The sequence below is a fragment of the Euprymna scolopes genome, chromosome 5 (assembly GCF_053919585.1).
Source record: "Euprymna scolopes isolate OS-2025 chromosome 5, ASM5391958v1, whole genome shotgun sequence".
Lineage (NCBI taxonomy): Eukaryota > Metazoa > Mollusca > Cephalopoda > Sepiida > Sepiolidae > Euprymna > Euprymna scolopes.
The window spans coordinates 104,183,897-104,207,321 of record NC_136486.1 but is presented as its reverse complement, the minus strand read 5'-3'; the positions used below and the strand labels follow the sequence as shown (position 1 = coordinate 104,207,321).

The following is a 23,425-nucleotide window of genomic DNA, read 5'->3' as shown; positions in this document are numbered from 1 at the left end:
AAGGCAAAGAAAAAGAATGCACGCGCCGAAGGAAATAAATAAACGAAGAGTGGACGAACGGAAAAAAAAGAAGAAAAACAACAACAAGAAGAAAAACAACAACAACAACAACAACAACAACAACAACAACAGCAACAACAATAATAATAACAACAACAATAACTACAAACGAACGAATATCTTTTCCTATTTTTTAAAATTTAATTTATACATTTACGTTTATTTTATAAATTAGTAAACGTGATATGATTAGTAAACTAATAAACTCTTCAAGTTCCTTCATAACTGTTTCTTTAAAGTTTCTATTTATTTTTATCGCCTGGAAAACCCGGATAAGATGCTCGAACCACTACCAAATGTATTCGGGTATCGGTTTTCACAACTAGCAACAGCAATAGTCGCCGAGTACATAGCACTTACAACGAGTAAGTATAAAGCTACTAGCGCAACTACTCTAACGCGGACGCGCCCGCCGATGATAGTACTACAACAATAAAGTAATTGCGACTTGTAGACATATAGGTTCTCGCGTCCGTTACGCGTAAAACTAAAGCAAACATGAGTGGCGAAGCCCGTCCTATAAAAACGGACGACCGCTTTCGACATTTAAGCGAAGAAGACCCTTCGAAACAATATTTAACCCTGGATTAAGAACAGTGGAGAATTTTTTTTTATACGTGTATATAAAGTAAAATGACTAGATAAGTCGGGACTTTTATTGACGGGAATGGCCTGCTGAGATATCGCAGGTGTGTGTGCACGCGTGCACGGCACGGCACGAATGAAAAGAAAAAGGTAAGAAAGCTATTTATTTATTTATTTTATTACATTTACAATTCCAGTTTTTTTTTTTGTGTGTGTGTGTGTGTGTGTTATTGTAGATTAATACCCTCGGATAGCCCCCTCAAAAAATGAGATAACACTTTTTTTAATGATTACATGTGAACACTCTAGAAAACTGTCAGTTTCGCATACAAGTTCCCGTAAAATGATCCCTCACATCCGGAGGATTCGGGCGTTTTAGGGCAGTTAACCTTTTTTAGTTTTTGATATAAGAGATAAAACCTGTGCATTGTGGTGGTGGTGGTGGGGCGTCTACTTTTTAGGCTATTGCGTGTGATTTTACGACCTTGATACTCGAATTTATGGTTTAGTGGTAAAACAAAATAGTTAAAGCCTAAAAGTTAGAATGACTCAGAATTGAGGCATCCTTTTACGTTAGTTTTCGAAACTGATCTCCCACTTTAAATTCAACCACACTTTTTGGTATTACTGTTAATCTTTGTCGGTGCAGATGACTGCCACAAGACAGAGCATGCAATAGACTGCAGGTTTTTGCATCAGAGTTTTTTAATCTCCGAGATGCATGCCTGGGGGTGCATCCCTCCTAGTGAATTATTTCGCCCCCAGATACCAACCTGGAAATTCCTACGACTCGGTGCGGTAGATACAGCGCCTAGTAAGATTTGAAGAGCCAGGGCACTAGAAGAAGAGAATTCCTGCAAAAATGCCTGAGCAGCGCCGTCGGCATTCCTTGATACGGGCGCCTCAGGTGATTAGCAATAAACTCATCCATTCTTAATAGAGAGGGTAAGGCCTGGGGGTGGACCTAGAACTACACAGAACCAAACATACCGCAGTGAACAGGGGGGAAAACATCTCAACAAGGGCTGAGACACTGTTGGCTTTTGTGCTGAGTGAAAACTGGGATGGACAATTGAATGATGAACAATACTATAAGAGAATTAGAAACGATGGATAGAAAGAGCAAAATTTGATTATTTAAAAATGCAAAGTGTAGTATCTATTCTAGTGCTTCACTTTCGATCTTTCTATCCTCGGTCAGTGAAAGGAACTCCTTTCGGACTTGGGCAATTTCTTAAATCTTTATCTCAGTTAAGACTGCCCCGTTTTGGGGGGGTAACTGGATTCCTAACTCCCACATTAAAAACCGACTTTGTCTAACTCTGCCCTCGTGGATTTAAAATTGAGAGGTGGTATTTATCAGCGAAGCAGTCCTGTTGTATCGTGTTCCACGCATGGAAAGTTTTTAGAAAGAAACTCTGTTTATGATAATTCTATTTGGTTTTAGGTATGCAGAGAGCAGTGATAATAGAGTAGAGAAAGACTAGTAAGTTCTCTTCTATAGGAAATAGTCTGTAGAGAAAAGGAGAGATTTTTCACCACTAGATTGTGAAGTCGATTTTGTACTCTGCCTAAGCAAAAACAGGTGTTCTGAGTAGTACCACACGTTTTCTATACGATAAAGTTAGAATCAGTTAACAGAATCAAGTAAGCTGAAAAGTAGGTATTAATACAAGTTGGTGGCTAAGAAATCGGAAAATTTTACAAAAGAGGGAAATTGGTTGTTTCTTTTTGTTTCTTTTTTTTCTTTTTCTTTTTTTTTTTACCCGTTCCTTTTTTTCTAAAACTCTTTTTCACCCCTAAAAAAGCGTTGTCACTTGGACATAAGGATACGTGGGATCATGTCTAATAGGGTATTGTGGGGTGTTGAGCAGCGAGATTTCTGTTTACTTTACATTTAAACTTGTGCAATCAGAGAAGCAGGAATCAGAATCAGGAATTAGAAGGCTTTCCGGCTTCTAGTTATCTCAATAATGAAGGATTGTGATTTTTTCTGCTTGTCTGGTTGGTCGAGTGCATGTACACCAAGAGAACACAAGTGCTATGAGTTTTTCAGAGCACATTTCATTAAAGTAGATGTAAGACAGGCATAGGGATGAAGCGTGGCGGCGATGGGACAGAGGATGAAGCTTGTCTGATAGTGCAGAACCTATTAGATTTAAGGTTCGTTTTTTTTTTCCTTCTTTTTTTGACTTTAGGAGAGGCAGACTAGGGAACGGTGCACCAGCCCAGATGTGGCACCAATACTCTATGCATGAGTGGATGGTGATTTTGTAAAGATGCAGTATTCTCTCAGGTGTGAATAATTTTCTAGTATGGTAGAAGGAACCCAACTTCTTTGCGGTAGTCTTGACAATGTCTTCAATATAGTTGTTCCTTTTTGGCGAATAGCAGGTGCTTCAGAACCTCATTTCAAAGTCGCAACAACATTATCAAACTGTAGGGTCGACCATGGCTTCCTGGCATCTGTCTTTGAGGCTGCCGGTTTTAATACAACACTACCCCATTGATTACTGTACACACCATAACCCTTATCCCCAAGTGGCTTCTGGGCATTGATAAGTGGTGACCCTCATGTAAAAAAAAACAAAACAAAAAACTTCTGACACAAATGAATTATTGTATCATTATTGTTATCTTTTTTGTTTTTACATGTCAATAAAAAATGGTTTAAATGATTGGGTCCTTAATAGGACGCCCCCCCCACCATACGTACGAAAGGGTGAATGCGGTATTATGGTGAAAACGGATGCTAGCTAACATAATTCCTTGTTTAGTTCTATAATGACAAGGATGATGAATGACCCCCCCCCATTTCCCCCTTTTGAGTTGGCCTTGTGCCTAAGCTTTTTGTTTATGTTGAACTTACATTGTATTTTTGGTTTGAATAAAAGATTTAATTACTCAAAGTGTGGTATCTGTTCTTAATATGCTGCACTGCACTTTTTTGGTCTCGGTTAATGGAGCAGAAATCCTTCATGACTGATACAATCTTTATTTTTGTTCCTTCCTCCACATTAAAACCGACCTTGGTGTCTAACTCTGCCCTCGTGAGGAGGCATTTTGTCAGTTCTGTTCGAACATGTTTTTCCTCACATACACACACCCACATGTGCACACACATACACATACACACGTACATATATTCACGTTCACGTACATACACTCACATTCACGTGCATATACACACAGGCTAACGTACACACATGTACGCACACATACGCGCACATGGGCAACGTCACTTCCCTTTAAAGGAAATCCAGACATGCGCAATCAGAACACTGACTCCGGTATAAAAGTCAACAACAGCGTTCAACTTCCTCTTTCTTCCCTTTTGCCTTGGTTCGTCAACCAGACAAGTTCGCGTCCACAGCTTGTGGCCTGAAGACACTTCCACGTGGACGACTGCTACCATGCACGCGCGGTTTTACTGAGATCACCCCCCTCTCTCTCTCTCTCTCTCTCTCTCTCTCTCTCTCTCTCTCTCTTTTTCCTTTTCTACATGCTGGACAGCTATTTCTCTTTCTCCGACTTCATTCCTCTTTTTTTTTTTGTTTACGCGCGTAATCGTCAACGACTGGACTAAACACGTGTTCCACCTAAACCATTTATTTTCAACAGAAAATAAACGACATGTTTATTTTATTCCGCAATTGAGTTTTTTTTCCTTCCTTCCATTCATTTCATTATTTTCTTTTTGTAGTGAGTTAGGATTATTATATCTTGATCCGCAACAGTTTTCAAAATTCATTTCCACCTAAAAACAAAACAAAACAAACTAAAACTAAAATAAAATAAAAACAAAGCCGACATCAAAAGGGGGCCGTTGGTCATCCTTGTCACCCTAGAACTAAACACGAAATTCTCTTAGCTAGTGTCCTCTTTCACCATAATACCGCATTCACCCATTCGTACTGGGGGTCGTCCTACTTAGAACCCAATCATTTAAAACATTTTTTATTGAAATGTAAAAACAAAAAAGATAATAATAATATAATAATTCAATAACAATACAAATAATCCTCTGAAAGTCTGAAAGATTTTTTCTATCGCACTTGTATGGACAAGTGCGATAGAAAAAATCTTTAATTACTAGCATGGATGCAAAATCGAAGAAGTGAATAAGCCAGACGCAAAAAATATTCAAATGAATTAAAACAATAAAATTTACACCCTCAAATTTACACTCTAAAATTTCCCGCTTTCCTAGCGATCACTCTCGAGTTCTGAACTAGTCGATTTTATTGGGGTTTTTTAATCATTAGTATACCATCTTTTAATTTGTTTGTTCTACTATTGCTATTGAGGCGTAAGAGATAACTGTGATATGGACGAGATTTATAGAGCCAATGTGCGTGAGGATATGGGCAACAAGGTGCTTTTTCACGTTACATTTAAGTTTCTGCAGGTTGATACAGCCGGGGAAACAGAGGGAATTCTCAAAGGTGAGCAGTTTGTGGAAAGAAGCTATTAAAATAGATAATCTTTCGGCATCGAGAAAGCTATAGAATGAAGGCATGGGATTTTGATAGTCAGATGCGCCCGGAAGATATTTACGTTGAGGTGAGGGTATGTGTCATGATGATTGGCTTTGTTAGGGCCATTTTTGGAAGATATTTACGTTGAGGTGAGGGTATGTGTCATGATGATTGGCTTTGTTAGGGCCATTTTTGGAAGATATTTACGTTGAGGTGAGGGTATGTGTCATGATCATTGGCTTTGTTAGGGCCATTTTTGGAAGATATTTACGTTGAGGTGAGGGTATGTGTCATGATCATTGGCTTTGTTAGGGCCATTTTTGGAAGATATTTACGTTGAGGTGGGGGTATGTGTCATGATCATTGGCTTTGTTAGGGCCATTTTTGGAAGATATTTACGTTGAGGTGGGGGTATGTGTCATGATCATTGGCTTTGTTAGGGCCATTTTTGGAAGATATTTACGTTGAGGTGAGGGTATGTGTCATGATCATTGGCTTTGTTAGGGCCATTTTTGGAAGAGGGCCATTTTTGGAAGATATTTACGTTGAGGTGAGGGTATGTGTCATGATCATTGGCTTTGTTAGGACCATTTTTGGACGACGACAGTATCTTTGAATAGGGTCAAGAACCGCACCAATCTATATATCTACAAAAGTGAAAGCGTTTGTCTGTCTGTCTGTCTGTCTGTCTATGTGTCTGTCTGTGTACATTTCCCTACGCAATAACTCTGTCAATTTTCAGTCTACAGACTCGAAATTTGATATACAGGGTATTGAGATTTGGGAAAATATTTGTAATCCGTTGTCGGCCAGAAATTTGGCTGTTAAGGGGTCAAAGTTCAATGATTTGACCTTTGAGAACTCTACCAAACTCCTCCGACAATTTCGAGTATAAACAATTTTAGATATAGATTCCTTGAACATGGATCTAACTTAATAACTTGATTTGAGCCCAAAACAGTAAATGTTAAGGGGCCATAATAAGGGTCAAAGTTTTTTTAAAAAATTGACCTCTATGGTCTCTACCAAATTACTCAGACAATTTCGTGTCTGAACATTTGAAATTTTACATAAAGGGTATTCAGAGATAGGGCAAGCTTTTTAATCGGTTTGGGTCGAAAATTTGAGCTACCAATATATAAATGTATGTATGTATGTATGTTTGCATGCCTGCCCAAAACATTCGACAGAGGCGATGGATTTTCACAAGATCAGTATTGTTTTGAAGCTCGACTAGTCAGACCACAAATACCGAAAAATTGGCTAAAAACATTAATTTCTTCGCCCTCAACTGGGCACTTTTCTACAGGGAAGGGTCGCTTTTTTCGCTGATATTTTCGAAAATTATCCCCTCTTTTCCATTGTCTAGCCTTAATTTAAACCTACGTGAATTCCGGTTTGACGGTGATCATAACAGCAAAGACGTCACGTTTTTCCCCTTTCTTTTCCTCCTTCACGGTATGGGTTCGAACCTGCCTTTCTACTACCACTTTTTTTTTTTTGCTCAACACACACCTTCAAACACCCGGGCAACGCCAGGCACCCATGCTAGTAATTAATATAAGTTGGATATGAAGGATATATGCATACTATCACGCACATTAAAATGGAAATAAAACATTAGAGAATGGAAGTGCTACCAAAAACCTAGAATTTTGTAAATGTAACAGTTGAGGAAAAATAAAATATTACAACAAAACATTTTTATGAAAGAGACAAGAATATAAAAATTATATTCAATCATGGAAAATATTTATAGTGCAAACACGTGTTTGGTGAAGAAAGTTGAGTATGTAGTCGCAAATTAAAATGTTTGTAGTGAGAATAATGTGCGTATGTAATTAATATACACACATGAGTATTTGGCAACGTGTGATTGTGTATGTATGTGCGTTGGTTTACCTTCTTCTTGTTGATGCGTGTATACATGTGCACGAGTTGATGAAGGCTGATACATGAATCATTAACTCCTTTTCTTTTGCGGCTTACCTTCCTGGCAGTAATGCACAGTGATGGTGGGAGGGGAGTTGAACGACATTTCTAGGTGCTTTCAGGTGCGGCCGACGGGGTGCTAGCTGTCCCTCCCTAACTTTTGACCACTTGTTTTACTACTAACTTCACGTCTGCTTATTATTTTCACATATACGTGTTACTTTTGGGGCTTAAAACAATTTTTATTGGTTAAAAATACTTTGAGTTAATACGTTCCTGTTGAAACTTACTTGCTTTTGGAAGTGACGGAGAAAGAGAATCCAATCGAAGCGGAGAAAGAAAAAGTTTAACAATTTGCTTTTTAGCGTGCGCAGGAATCACCTCTCGATTCAGTCACCATAGGTACCAGTGCAGTAAGATCGTCGGGGCACGTTCCATGAAAAATGCATGTAAAATAAGCAAAGGGATGCAACACTGCGGCGATGCGACAGGAGTTGGAGCTTAAAAAAAAAAAAACGAAAATCGCTCCAGATAAGGCGTGAAGCCACTTAATGTAAAGAGCTAACAATAACAACAGATGATTCTCGCAAAGACGTGAAATGCTTTTATTAATCTTAGTCTTGTAAATGGGGAAAACAGTCAGCAGGAAGGCAATTCCACAAACTTGCACTTCTTGCGAAAGAAGTTATTAGAATAGGGAGCTGTATTACAAGGAGGTATGAAAACAGACAGTACGAGATTTATTAAGTCAAAGATTATTTTTTGTGCCCTGTCCCAGGGGGGAGACTACTGATTAGTGCACTAGCGCAAATATGGCAATAATACTATCTGTATGGACGAACGATGGTTTTATAGAGATACTACTAGGGAGACCCGACGTTGCCCGGGATTGAATGATGATCAACGAATATTTCACACCCCTATATTTTTATTTTCATCGAAAAATCGCCCGGGAGGAAGCTTCACATGCCTCCATGCAGTAACTTAGTCCAAAATATATGTTATTCTACATTGCACTGTAGAGAATCTACTGTTTTTTTTTATACAATTATTTCATATAAACTTCTTCCAGTTAATGAGAAAAGAAAAACATTAAGAAATTTACGTGCGGGGTTTGAACCTAGAGACCACGTTATGCAAAAAAAAAAAGAAAGAAAGAAAGAAAAACACACACAAAAAAAAAACACGCTATCAACTTACCCACAGTAGAATTTTCACAGCCCGTTGTTCTATCATTGGTGCTAAGCGATGACATGAAAATATGGCTTTACCGATGATAGATAAATTGAAATAACGGTTTCGATTATCGATTATTGGTAAGTATTCTGAGACAAAACTTAACTAAGATCACTCCCAGACTTAAAGTTTTGTAAATTTTAAAGAAACTCAGTACAGCCATTATAGAGTCTATAAAGCACTCTCTCTCTCCCTCCCTCTCCCTCTCTCTTTCCCTTACACACACAAATACAAAGTTAATTGTAAAGATAGAGATAAGGATACTGAACGAAATTACGACTTAGTTACGCTGAAATTTGCTAAAAAGTACATTCAACCAAACGACATTACTTATTGGTTTTGAATGATTGAAAAACAAATCCAGCGGTAATGATTTTGTGTGATTCATCCTCTAGCACTGACTGTCTCTCCCAGGTATAAGCAGGTCAGCAACTTGTGTTCACTGAGTTGTCTACAGTGAATTGTTTCTTTATAAATTTGTTTTTGTTTTCTCTGTTCCACACGGCATATCGACCCTTTTGTGGTTATTTAATATCATCGGATTTTTTTTTTTATTTATAATTAAAGTGTAGTATCTGTTCTGGTGTGCTAACTTTGCCGTGGAAGGAGACAATATCACATGACTAGAAACTCATTAGAAACAATTCATGATAAAAAAAAAACTATTCATCCAAACTGAAAGTGTAGTACATGTTCTGGTTGCTCTCAGGAGACCATCCTTTTGCGTATTACCCTCCTCCTTTTGGTGGGGGTTAGTTTTTTTTTTTTTTTAAGTTTTTTTTTTAATGAAAATCGACCCAGGCAAAGCATGAACACGCTTTATGTAAGGAGCTAAAAATACTACTTCAAGGTCAAAAACAGACGATAAGTGTTAGATGAAATAGATTCTGACTCGTAAAACAGCAATTTTTCTCTTTGTCACGAAACATTGCTTCTGGAATGTGAGGACTAAAGGACAAAATTAGGGAAGTAAGAGTTACGCAGTTTCCGAAAGTAAACCTAAGATCATCTTTCAGCTCTCCTTATTTATTTAGTTTATTGCTGATCGCCTGATGCACCCAAACCAGGGAATGTTAGTGTGCCGATTGTGAAACATTTTATTTCAGAATGCACTATTGTTTTTTTTTTGGGGGGGGGGGGGTCACTATGGTCTGACTTTGTGTCTAACCTTATAGTTATAGGAGTGAGGCAAATGATACCTCAGACTGAGAACCGCTTGAACACAATTCATTATTAATTATTCATTCAAGCTGAAGGTTATATTTTTTCTCTGAGGGAGTTCATACGTTTCACAATGATTTATATTATTGCGGTGTGTGTGAAAGCCTTAAGCAATGCATACCCGGCGAGATTTGGACTCGTCTTAACCGATTACATAGTTTGTGTTCGTATTATTTCAATTCTCCGGACGATGTCACCTCCAACCTTCTTCAGGTGTATCTTGTTGAACTCGTGAATTTTTCTGGCGAACTCGGGACCAGCGGCGTAGTGGATAAAGTACTTGATAAATTCAGTTGTATTCAGTTCTTTTGGATGTTAGAGGTTCAATCGTCAGTGCGGGTGACGGAACGTGAACATGCTAGATCTATGGATTTAATACGAAATCTCGTTCCAAATTCCACCCAGATTCTCAAGCTAAACAGAAAGATTTCAAAGATACACTTGAAGAAGGTCGGATATTATATCGGCCGAAATATTGTGAAAATAACATTCAACGTGGTAACAGTTCTCCGAAGACTCCAAAATAATGCGAATAGTCAATTCTCATCGTGCAAAACTGCCTTATCTGTTACTATCCTGGGTGCCCGGCGTTGCCCGGGTGTTTGAAGGTGTGTGTTGAGCAATAAATAAATAAATAAATAAATAGTGGTAGTAGGCAGGCAGGCTCGAACGAGAAAAAGAACTAAAAAAAAAAACAAAAAAAAAACGTGACGTCTTTTTCGTTGTGTTCAGCGAAATATTGGCGAAAAAAGCGACCCCTCCTTGTAGAAAAGGGCCCAGTTTAAGGTGTAGAAATTAATGTTTTTAGCCAATTTTTCGATATTTGTCGTCTGAAGGCTCGAACTTCAAAACGATACCGATCTTGTGAAAATCCGTCGCATCTGTCGAAAGTTTTAAGCATACATACATACATACATACATACATACATTTAAACAGATAGGTGATATTTATATTATAGAAGATTACATTCGTTTCAGCGATTTTATTTTAAAAGTTTAGTGTTGATTCAGAACCTGATCAGAGGTTACGTCGGCATCTTTCGGCCATTTAGGTTAAGCTGCCGAAAAAAAAACCCGACACAATTAACCAATCAGCTCTCAGGAGGCGAAGAAATAGTTTTCGTTAATAGGAAAGAAAAACAAAACAAAAACATCAACACTTTCTTCAAAATTTTCTACAAATTCGGAATTTCTTCCAAGATAAACGTTCATATTTTTAACATTCTCCGTTACAATACTTTTGTCTCTGTATCTATAAACTTTGGCGTTTTCCAATAAATTATTTCCAAATTTACGTTTGAAGAGATTTCCAGAGGAGTGAAACGTGTTAGCAAGAAGTGTTCCTATTACCCTTGTGCCACCTCGACGTAAATTCCCACGATAACCCCGACAAGCAGCAAAATTCCACCCCTACACAGTAGATATCCCTTGATGTAAGAAAGTCTTCTGGTCTTATAGCTTTTTCTCCAGAACTGCTAGCCTTGTGAATTGTGAATTCCCTTCCGGATTCCTGCTTCCCCAACTGTACTGACTTGCAGAAGTTCAAGTGTAAGTGTGGGCAGACATCTTACTGCTCAACTCCTTTCATAGTATCCCTGCAACTTATGTCTCCTACATCAAATTGGCAATGTACCTTGTTTGGGGTGAAAAATGTAATATATATATATATATATATATATATATATATATATATATATATATATATATATATATATATATATATAAACCACTATTATGAAATAGATTTAAAAATACAGGACAAACATCGAGTTGACAGTGAGTGACTTTGTAATTAAATTGATTTCGTTATTTATTTCATACAATAACATTGTTTTATATTTGGAAACCTACGTCAGTAAGTAGTGATTTTTTTATATAGAAATCGCTCCAGACAAAGCATGAGGCCACTTGATGTAAGGAACTAACAAGAACGAAAAACGATTATCGTAAAGAAAGCAGTAGCTAAAATAAATAAATAAATAAATTGCTAGGTTGTGTGTGTGTGTGTGTGTGTGTGTGTGTGTGTGTGTGTGTGTGTGTGTGTGTGTGTGTGTGTGTGTGTGTGCGTGTGGAAGGGGATTCGCGGAAGTTGGGAGAATGTGGCAACTGAGAACAAGAACAGTACCAGTAATTATACGAGCACTGGCGCTACTAACGAAAAAAAAAAAAAAAAAAAAAAAAGAAGAAAATTTCTACTTAATTTTCTAATAGTATACCTGAAAAGCTCGACATATCCTAAGTGGAGAAAATTGCTTTGACTTCCACAGTACGAATCAGTGGGAGGTTTGATCGTCGCGGACAGCTGCACTTGCCTTTGTATTTACGTACTTAGGATCTATCATCTAGCTTTATGGTCAGACATTTTGGGGGTAAGGTGCAGATTGTCAACGAACTACTACTACTACTACTACTACTACTACTACTACTAAATAATAGTAATTCTAATAACTAGCGGGACCTGTGGAAATTCCACAAGGAACTCATTCATATGTAATATATTGATGTTGGAATTCTTTAAATGTTCAGCACTTTGATATTATTGTAGCTGTTTTGTTAAAGCTGCAAAAGTATTTATCTAAGCTAGAAGAAGGGACGCCTGGCGTAGCCCGGTCATAAAGTACGCTTAAATATGATATTTTAATTCTTGCAGATTTCGTATATATTATTTTAGAGTTAATGTTCTATCGATTTTCATACATTATAAAGTTGCGATTTCAAAAATAAAAAAAATATAGTCATATGACTTGGATGCAGCAGTTTGAATCGAAACCGAACTTTATGAAATATATATATATATATATATATATATATATATATATATATATATATATATATATATATATATATATATATATAACTTGAGTTCCTTCAGCTATAATCGAGCCGAAACCAAAACTTATGAAGAATTCTAGGTAAAATTATTTATAAAAAATAAATTACCGGAGTGCCATCAGCTATAATCGAAACCGAAACCAAAACTTATGAAGAATTTTTGGTAAAATTATTTATTACAAGAAACGGAAGTCCATAACAATTAAACGACAGTCACTCGGACGTAAGCCTGACACAAAATAAACAAATAACAAATAACACACGCGCTATCCTCTCTCTCTCTCTATATATATATATATATATATATATATATATATATATATATGTATATATATATATATATATATATATATATATATATATATATATAGTCTTTGAAGTTTTTAACATTTGAAACTATACAAAAAATTATTTTTTATCATTCGTTAAAAAAAACATCTAGTCATTAAATCATTTAATCACCTGCAATCACTGCATCAACTCTCTCAAATTTACTATAATACCAATTTTTTTTATTTTTCAAGGGATCGTCAGTTGTTTACCATGAAACACTGTTTCGGGGATTTAAAAACAAAACAGTGTATTACATCATGGCTCCCCAGCAGTGTTGGTCAAACACCACCACCCTTAATCTTAGGAAGAAGACAAGTTACAAACATTTTGATCCAATTTCCTATTCTTAACTGCAATTACTAACCTTTTCATAGTATAAAAATGAATTTCTTATATATTTCTTATATATATATATATTGAGATGATGATGATGATGATGATGATAGTTTCGACTGACACCACACAAAATGATCGTGAGGGTTCGAAAAGGATAGAAGAACTGAGACTTTTACTGGGTGAGTGCAAAGAGTACTGGGACCTCGGGGAAGCTTATTGCCTCCTAAATTCCAAATGAAGACTAATGGTCATTGCCAACAAGAAATAAATTGTAAGCGGCTGTTACGATAAAGCAAAGTCATTTGCAAAGGTTATCGAAACAGGTGGACAGCACTGAAAATCTAGGGAGACTTGTCATTCTGAACATGGGAAAACCAATGGTTATTAATTTTTTTATGGAAATCGCTATGGACAGGACATGAAACCACTTTATGTAAGGGGCTAAAAAATATTACTTCAAGGTTAAAAACTTATCGAGGATAAATGTTAGATAGAATAGATTCTGACCCAGAAAACAGCAATTCTTTTCTTTTTTGTCAGAAACATCGCCCATGGAATATGAGGACTAAAGGATAAAATAAGGGAAGCGAGAGTTACGAGGCTTCTGAAAGTAAACCCTAAATTCCATTTTCTACTCTCCTTAAATTATAACATGAAGTCGAGTGAGTAAGAACCCCTTGAGACTCGAATCAGAAATCATATTTTCTCTGTTCTTCTCCCATAATTTTCCATTTTATTTTCAACTGAAAAACCGATGCATTCCTCTAATCGATCCACTTTGAAAATGGTGTTGTTATTTTCATTTTTCTTTCCAAAGGAGGTCTGGTTAATGCTTTGCCTCATCAGTCTTTCCATCCTCTTTGACTCTTCACAACTATTTTGTGTGATAACAGCAAAGGCTGGTGCCATCACATTTTTGGAGGCAGAGGCCGAGCAGTTTATTAATTTTTTATTTTTTTTTGCAGTTTCAGTTCTCTTGGGACCATCATCATCAACAGCATCAACAACATCATCATATTTTTATTGGCTCACAAGGAGCTTTCACACAGGTCTTCAGAGATCTTTCCCTGAAAACAGCCTGTGGTGTTCCCTGGAAGCTGAGTGACAACAAGTCTCCACAGATTTTCCAGTACTCTCCACCTCTTTCGATAACATTTGCAAATAAATTTGCATTATCGCAACAGCTGCTTGCCATTTGTTTCTTGTTGGCACTGGCTATTGGTCTTTGCTGGGATTTGAGTGGCAATAAGCCTCCCCAAGGTCCCAGTTCTCTTCGCACTTATTCGGCTGAGGTCTGCTCAGTTCACCGGTCTTTACTTCTTCCTTGACTCTACTTGGCTATTTGGTTTCGCTTTTGTGAGGGGACAGTGATGTAGCAATGGTCTTAGGGTTAGGTTAGAGAACTTATATGAGATATGCGGTTTCAGTGTTTTTTGGGGATACCTACAGTGAAGAGCTGGGATTTTGCTAGTAGTCAAATTTGTTAAGAGTATTCACGTTGAGGGTACAAATGTAGTAAGCTTGTCGGAGGAGCACATTCCGTTAAAGTACTTGTAAAACAAGCATAGGAATGCAACATTCCGATGATGGGGCAGAGGTTGGAGCTTGGTAGACAGTATGGGACTTAGTAGATTGGAGACTCTTTGTTGCACGCTGTCCAAAAGGGAGAGGCTAGTTGTAATGTATGATAAAGTGTGAAATAAAAATAGAAAAAGCACGATGAGTACCAGAATCCCGTAGAGGTCTATTGCCTTTCAAATATCGGAGACAACAAACGCCCGTTATTAGTAAGAAGCCCAATGGTAAACAGCTGTTGCAAGAATGCAAAATGATTTGCAATATGTATCGAATGAAGTGAAGAACACTGGAAATCTGTGTAGACTGGCTGTCATTCAAACTCCACCTGTTTTTGTCAGTGAGCGATCATTGATAATGACTTATGTGAGAACTCCTAGTTAGTACCTATTTACTTGCCTCCTCACTAGGACAGAATTAGACACAAGGTCGGTTTTTCATGCGATTAAAAAAAAAAAAATCCAGCACTCCAAAAGATGACATTCTGGATTGGGCCAAGAATTTAAAACTACCTCCTTCTAAAAAAATTTCTCCTTCACTGACCGAGGTTAGAAAAAATGAAGTGTGGTACCAGACCAGCTACTACACTTTGCTCCTAGAACGATGAAGATGGTTGAAATGATCATTATGCTGCTGCTGCTGATGATGATGATGATGATGATTGTTATGGTGGTGGTGGTGGTGATGATGATGATGATGCTGATGATGATGATGGTGGTGGTGGTGGTGGTGGTGGTGGTGGTGGTGGTGGTGATGATTGTTTCCTAAAAATTGTGACTAATGTTTTGGTGTTTAGTCAGTAAAGTAGGTAGGTAGCTCGAGGAACAGGGCGATAACTAAACCACTTACACCTAATTCATCTCTTTAGCTTATTTTAGGCGTGGCTATTTGGGTCTTATTTTCTTCTTTTTCTCCCAGTTTTTTTTTTTTTCTGACTTAGGTATTTCTTTGGCATCGATGTTGCTAGGTAAAAGAATCTATCTTCGTTCAGTAAATAACAGAAAATAGGGTAGTTCGGTATATATATATATATATATATATATATATATATATATATATATATATATATATATATATATATATATATATTCGTGATCTGGCAAGGCCACAGGGGAGACAACCAAGCAAAACAAACCCCAAGTTAAAGTCATCCCAAAGCAACAAAACTGTAGGACACTATATATACAAATGTAGGCAAATTTTGGCATATTTAATTGGCTTGAAAATATAGATCCGTTTTACTAATTATCATAAAATTTTACCCATAGATTGGTATTATAATCTTCAAAAAGACTGTAAATTTTCATGTAGTTTCGTCCCATAGAGCCAAAGTTATGAGCATTTTCCAACCATAAAATGTTTCAATCATAGTCATTTGTTTCCTAGTTTTACAAATGAATTACAAAATATCTGATATTTCCTTAAAACCTCTGGCCTGGATTGAAAGAAACACTACACCTTGCTGCTATGGTTTCAAATGATCTGAAATAATAGCAAGGGGAGACTTGATTCCAAACATTTCTCATATGTTATATCTCCTCTCTTTGGTTTTCATACATGAAGTAAATTTTACAGTGTATAAATATTTTTGGATACTGGAGATATTCATAATCGTACCCTATTTCAAAAAGAAGAGATATATAACATATGAGAAACATTTGGAATCGAGTCTCCCCTTGCTATTATTTCAAATCATTTGAAATCATAGCAGAAATTATTAATTTTCCCTCCATCAAGGCCAGAGGTTTTGGGGGATATATATATATATATATATATATATATATATATATATATATATATATATATATATATATATATATATATATATATATATATATATATATATATAATCAAATTATAGTGATTCAATGAATCCATCCATCTCTTCATTTTAAATTTCTCTCCCCTCCACTATCCCTTTCGATCTATCCTATCTCACTAACGTTTAATTCCAGTAATACCAAGGTCTTTAATAAAAAAATTTTTTTTGAATTCCAACCAGACCTTAAAATTTTTTTCACCGGTCCATAAAGAAGAATTACTCCAGAAATATGCCCAAGGTGGATTTCTACTCTATGATGTGGATTACACAATATTACAGCTTGGATCTCATTACCTCACTGCTTTAAAGGACAGTTACCTTGGATTTTACCGCGCAGTTTGGAACTAAACCTTCATATCGTTTTCTTCAATTTCACCTGCTATGTGACTTCTATTTTAATCAATTTTTGATTATGATTTTCCATGTCTAACTGACTTTAGCAAATAGGGTAAATACCGTTATATCTATTTGCTAATATTTTCTCATCTGAAGAGATGGTAGGCATCGAAACCCTATAGGATAAGGAGATAACATTTCGAAAGTATTCTTTGTCTTAGTTGGAATAATAAAAAATCCTTGATTTGAATAAAGTTTTTTTTTAAATTTCATTGAATCAATTTAATTTACTTTATTTGCTCTATCCTGTATATTGAGCAATTCTTATTTAGATGGGATAATACGTAGAATATTATGACCAGTAATATTTTGTAAATCTTATAATCACAAGTTTCCATAACAGCTGATTGTTGGATAAATCGATTCGGAAGTATATATATATATATATATATATATATATATATATATATATATATATATATATATATATATATATATATATGTCTGTGTGTCTGTGTCTGTGGTTCTGTTCGGCCCTAATAGGTCACGCCTCCCAGACTTTACCTTCTCTTTGAGAAGGAGTTAGTTTATTGTTAATCATCTTATCTTACTGCGGAATGTCGATGGGGATGCTTATGAATGCTTGTAGGCCTATAGTACGTTTAACCTAGTGCACTGGTTTCTCAAACCCACACCTGACTCTGTGTTTAATCGTCTGTGTTAACATGTATGAGTGTACAAAATGACGGAAAATTTTTCTACACCAGTGTTCACGCTCGTTATTTATCTAAACATATAGAATTACCTGCTGCCGGTTTTTATTACGGAATAGAGAATTTCATTCTGGATCCATTCCAGGCGATGGAGTAAGTCTGAGGTGATTGTATGACTTGTTAGTTGCTTTATCGTTTCACTTGGAACATTTTTTGTTCAGAGGCTGGAAAACTGCACGTTTTTTTGTTTTTTGTTTTGATAAATCAAATCAGTAATTTCCTTGAACCCATCAAAATGCAAGAGATATTTACTCTTAAATCTCACACGTAGTATAAAAACCCAAACACAGCATTTTCTTCCTATTTTCTATCTTTCTTCCGCAAACAATGTATGTGGGTATCTTCTTCATAGCTATACTTCGGCCACTGATAAGAGGACCTTCGACAAACGCAAAGAGAAACATACGTACACCTGTACGCTCCGCTAAAGACACACCACTTAGTGAACACATATATATACAGTTCGTTCATTGACTCGTTCACTATTAAAACAGGCACGTAAATACACGCACGAACATATATTAGGTCGATGCAATATTTTTTGCTGATTTAAAATTTCATCTTGAAAATAAAAAAATGTATGATTTTGAAAATCTTTATTCATACTAAGGAGGGAGGCGGCTTTCGTATATTTATATAATTATAAAACTCAAATGACCTTGTAATGAGTGATGTAACCCACTTTCCGGTTTACGACATCCGGTTGCGCATGCGCGCATAAACATTAACCTATAACAACGTAAACAAATTAACACAAATCGCTTCTTTTGCAGATTTTGACCTGCGCACTGAAATATTACCGTTATTACTTCGAAATTGTTATTTAACATGGGAAGAGTGGAGGTGTTTTGCAACTATTCTTTATTACAACTATACTGCCTCTATTTTCTTACAACTAAACAACTTTAACCCGTTGACAAACATAAGAACAATTGCAGTAAAGCCAAGATTTCTACTACTACTACTACTACTACTACTACTACTACTACTACTACTCCTCTCTATCCGTCCCTTTACCTTCCTTCTTTTTTATTTTTTTGTTTACATTTCTAGATACAAAATAGTTGTGTGAGAACTGTGAATTTGTTGACACATTTACTAATCTGTTTCAATATTAGATTTATTTTATTTTATCAAGCTAGGTTTTATTTTTTTGCTTCAGGTTTTATTAATTATCATTTTTTTTTTTTTAGATTTTAAGTTTCTATAACTTGGTTGAAGGATTCCAATATGGGTTTTTCATTCTTAGATTTCTCATCGGTAGGTTCATGTGCGTTTTTGCTGCTAAATGACTTTCGTCGGCGTTCGATTCGTACGAAAATCATGTTTAATTTTCGATTTTTGAGCGATTATTCGGAAAAATAGGTAACTTTACACGAATAGGGAGGATTTTTTTTTCATATTTGAGTGATCTGTCCGTGATTTTTCATTTTGATATACTTTCATAGAAATGTTTCTGCTATGTAAAAAAAACAACAAAAAAATAATTTTCTTTACGTCACAAGTGTCACGCTCATACATGAATTCCATAGCTAATACAACATACTGACTCAACGGGTCACGGGTAGTCTAATATTATTAAAGAGTCGTGATTTCAAAAGTAAAAAAAAAACTCGCTGCAATCAGTTAGAATCGAAACCGAAGCAAAGTTGGTGATGTTACCACTGTACCAACGTGGCACGCATATGAACTGATTAAAAATTAAAATTTAAAAATAAACTAACATGAATGTACAAAATGTATAGCAATGTTTTCAATTTTGACCCATTTTTGACCCCTTAAAACTATTTTAACCGGCTAAAGACACATAAAAGAACCGACCATAAAAAATCCAATCATTTGAAGTTCGTAGCGCCGTCCTGGGACTTTTAGTTTCGGAGGAGATCCAGTTTGAAAATATGGAGACAGACAGACCGACAGACATATAGCCGTTTATAAAATAAAACGAATATGGGCAGGATGACATAAATCCGAAAAAAAGAGAAGTTGCAATTGTGTTTTGCGATGTTTACGCCATCTTTGATTTTTCTACACTTCCGCTTTAAAATTTTAAAATTTAAAGATGACGTAACAAAAAGAAAACACAATTGCAACGTCTTTTCCAAATTTCGGATTTTGTAATCATGCCCATATTCTTTTATTTTCTTTTAAAGTTGATGAGTTCCTATTCTTCTGATGAGTTAAGGGCGGAATAAATTTTTAAAAATTTTTGCATAATAATTACATGAATGATTCTGCGCTACGAAGCAGGTGCTGTCAAGAATTAAACATCCCAACATACTTAAAAAAAAAAAAAAAAAACGGTAAAATGGTCAACATCTTAACATTTGAAATATAGACTTTTGTCATTTATTTGTATATGCTTTGCAATTGCATCGAGCTTCATAAATTAAATGATTGGTATGAATAAAAGGAGGTTAGACACAAAGTCATGTGCGGCTTTCAGAAGGCTGTATACTAAGTACATTAGGATAATCGCATTATATACCTACAAAATATATCTGTGCAACTCTGTCTGAATTCTTCAGGCGATTAGTAATAAATTAACCCCCTTCTCAGAGAGCTAAAACCTGGGAGGGTTGTCCTTCTAGAACAGAACAATACCTTAGCCCGACATAAACAAAGCTACTGCCTGACTGGTTTGCAGCATAATTTAAAGTGGATGCACCATGATGATTGGAGAAGACCCCGGCTATGCTGCATTAGAAATAAAATAAGCAGTACTCGTCCATCTATTTGCTTAATCGAGCGTGAAGCGAAATGCAATGGTAGTCATGGCGACTAAGACAACAATAACAACAACAACAACAACAACAAAAAAGAAGGAAAACAAATCGATTATTATAATGAAAAACGTGTTGCTACGTCAATCGATTAATAGTGTTACATCTTATTGAATAACACACACACACAAAAAAAAAAAAAAGGAAATCCTCTCAGTCCTGACACGAGACTAATAAAATTACAATGATACTAGACAAGAAGCACATTAAGCGCTTTGTTTCGTCCACGTGTGCGTGTGTGTTGATTTTTGTTGTGATTATACGAAAACCTTTCAAAAGATTTGTAGTGAGACATGAACTGCGATACAGTCTTACTATTTATGTACGGCAAAGTAAGGCACGACAAATGTACGAATGCATATATCTTTATAGGAACTCGTGTTTTTACAAAGGCAAAAAAAAAAGAAGTCGCTTTTTATCCCAATGTGCCTCGCGCCAGGTTGACTATACTATGCGCTAGAATTCTCTAATTGGTTGAGAGAAACTGTTGATTTTGTCCAATGAAATGTCGATACGTAAATACAACATTCACTGCGCTTGATTTGTCAATCTAACAAGAAATATTTCTAGACTGAGGCAATTTTTAGTTTTGCTCCATTCCTGAGTTTCTCATTTTGAGGAGCTGGACTTTTCCCATATTGAAAACCGACCTTGTGTCTTACTCTGCCTTCGTAATGGCTGGATGGGGTGGGGGAAAAGTAAATAGCGATCTCCATTTTAAGTAACCTTTTGCAATAGATTTTATTTTTTACATGGGACTTTTGAAATATTCTTTTTTTATTTAAAAAAAAAAAAGGAAAGAAAGAATGATTACTTCTGGGTGGTGGGTGGAAAAAAATTATAGATTTTAGTAACGAGAGAGAGAGAGAGAGAGAGAGAGAGAGAGAGAGAGAGAGCCTACGGGTGCGCGGGATAGGGGAGAAATATAAAGCGGAAAAAGAGTGTAAACAGAGAAAGGGGGACGTCCAACCAGTTCTCATAACAGCCGGGGTCCGTCATTGTTATCAGTCTTGCGACTTGAACCATCATCCCATTCTTTGTCGGGATATGGTTCGGCTCGATTCGGATACACTACATTATCCATTCATTCGGAAGTAAGGATTGATTTATTAACAATCGCCATAGACGGTTCTATCGGAGAATGGCAAGGGGTCCGTTCTTGTCTATGTTTGTACCTAGAATGACCTCTAGTGGAGGTAGCTAGTTTCCCCTAACCTATTCTTGTAGTCTTGTGCAATATCTTGCCGCAGTGAGAGCCATAGACTCCTCCAAAATTTACCACAGAATTACCCCCTCATATTTAAAACGATGTAACTTTATTATAAGTTAATATTATCAATATAACTTTTGTACCATTTAAAAGAAAGGCAAAATAAACTAGTAATGATTTAAAAAAAAAATTTTTCATCGTACGAAAATAATGAAATTGCAAGACAAAAATCATGTTTACATAATTGGCGCTTTAAAATAACGTTCCCATCTAATAAGTATTTTGAACGTGAAAACATACCCGTGTTTAATAAATCTAGCAAAAATCAACTAATGGTCAGATTTTCGTGAAATTTTCGATACTTATCCATGTTAGAATGAAATTACATATAAAATGCAGTTTCCGTAAAATATACGAGGGGAAATTTTTTTTTAAGTGCGTGTACCTCACCCCATATTTATTTTGTCGAAATCTGAACAAAATATATTTAAATCTATCGAAATTTCTATTTATCATGAAACATAAGCGTTCAAATAAGTAAAAAATATATATTTTTTAAAAAGTTAAATACACGTATTGATCAAAAACTTACCTTGAAATTGCAATGAAAAAAATGCTATCAATTTAATATAATTATGGTTTTTATTTAAATAGCGTTTTTCTAATTAATATATACTATAATCAGTTGAATTACCAAGGAAAAGAAACTTCCTAAAAATTAATTAATTTTTAAAAGATTAAAGCGATTAAAATTCCATTATTTCAAAATTTTCCGTTACAACATAGATTTAAATATTAAGTCTTAATATAAACATGATTCTTGCCAGCTATTTTATCGCCAGATTAAAACCGATTTAAAAATATTATTGCAGAAATATTAGACATTTTATATACCCCCCTCATATTTTGTTTGTCTCTTTTTACCAAACAAAAGTATGGAAGCCGATGGTTACCCAAATCAACACTCGTAAAACCGTACTTGATATTTAATATACAAATGTTTATAATATTTATTAATCATTAAACTATGTAAAGCTTAAATCCTAACGAAATTATAACAAAGATTAATTATTAATTTCAGTTTGAAGAAGATAAACAAAGGTTTTAAAACATCATTAAGTCGCTTCTGCTTTTCCATAGTTCGTATAGTCAACGCAAGTCTGGCGTCACGGAATCGTGCTTTCCTTTTTTCACATTGTTTTGGCAGTCCCTTGGGAGCCAGGTAAATTTTAACTTTAGGTATACGTTTAACATTGTCATCCACTAGTGTTGGGATTAATTGGAATCGTAAAAATCGTAATTTTGTTATGTATCAGAATCGGAAAAAATGTGCCGATTTCTTTTTATTCTTCTTTTTTTAAATTTAGTTTTCCATTGCTGGTACTAATGATATATATATATATATATATATATATATATATATATATATATATATATATATATATATATATATATACATATACATATATATACATATATATATACATACATATATATATATATATATATATATATATACATATATATACATATATATACATACATATATATATATACATATATACATATATATACATACATATATATACATACATATATATACATATGTATATACATACATATATATACATATATATACATATATATACATACATATATATATGCATATATATATACATATATATATACATATATATATGCATATATATATATACATATATATATACATATATATATACATATATATATGTATATATACATATATATATATGCATATATACATATATATACATATATATACACATATATATACATATATATACACATATATATACATATATATACATATATACATACATATATACATATATATACACATATATATACATATATATATATATACACACACACAC

At 35.1% G+C, this 23,425-nt stretch overlaps 1 protein-coding gene across 3 annotated transcripts in view; it reads left to right on the top strand.

Annotated features, from left to right (window-relative positions):
• Positions 1 to 364: 364 nt before the first annotated feature.
• Positions 365 to 23,425, top strand: part of LOC145276941 (S phase cyclin A-associated protein in the endoplasmic reticulum-like) — a 559,542-nt gene continuing 536,481 nt past the window's right edge. Inside the window, exon 1 of one of the 3 annotated variants that reach the window (XM_080128440.1) lies at positions 365 to 795. The gene's annotated coding sequence lies outside the window, so the exon portion shown is untranslated. The remainder of the gene's footprint in view (positions 796 to 23,425) is intronic. The other 2 variants (XM_080128441.1, XM_080128445.1) reach the window with 2 other exon arrangements.